The sequence below is a fragment of the Octopus bimaculoides genome, chromosome 19 (assembly GCF_001194135.2).
Source record: "Octopus bimaculoides isolate UCB-OBI-ISO-001 chromosome 19, ASM119413v2, whole genome shotgun sequence".
Taxonomy (NCBI): Eukaryota; Metazoa; Mollusca; class Cephalopoda; order Octopoda; family Octopodidae; genus Octopus; species Octopus bimaculoides.
This window is the reverse complement of record NC_068999.1, coordinates 22,916,655-22,917,156: the sequence shown is the minus strand read 5'-3', so window position 1 is coordinate 22,917,156 and position 502 is coordinate 22,916,655. Positions and strand designations below refer to the sequence as shown.

General features: G+C 26.7%; 2 protein-coding genes across 2 annotated transcripts in view; both read right to left on the bottom strand.

The window, feature by feature from the left end:
* LOC106871644 (calcium and integrin-binding protein 1) overlaps positions 1 to 502 on the bottom strand; it is a 443,076-nt gene that overhangs the window by 230,293 nt on the left and 212,281 nt on the right. The window lies entirely within an intron of this gene.
* Positions 1 to 502, bottom strand: part of LOC106871640 (organic cation transporter protein) — a 47,895-nt gene that overhangs the window by 21,969 nt on the left and 25,424 nt on the right. The window lies entirely within an intron of this gene.

Here is a 502-nt window from a genome sequence, read left to right as displayed (position 1 = left end):
TATATATATATATATATATATATATATGTATATATATATATGTACAAATACTACCATCTCAAATTTCACTATCTTTTTTTTCAGGGATTCATAACTAAAAGATCATACATGTGGTAGACACGATCACTCAGTTTATAAAGCACCGAAAAATTTTGAAATGATGGTACCTCTCGTTGAGAGGTACCGTGAATGAACGTATACATAGGTATACATACGTATTAAGTTCTCAATACTATGGCTCTCTGGTATACTTTGGACTAATATATATATATATATATATATATATACATACACACATACAAACACATACACACACACAAACACACACACACACAAAATATATATATGTATATATATATATATATATATATATATAAGAATGAGGGAAAATGGAGACAAACACTCAAGATGTTATTTGAATATGTTTATATATATATGGAAAACAAAGGTGAATAGGGAACGCTAGTAATTTTTAAATGACTTATTGAGGACCACTATTTAT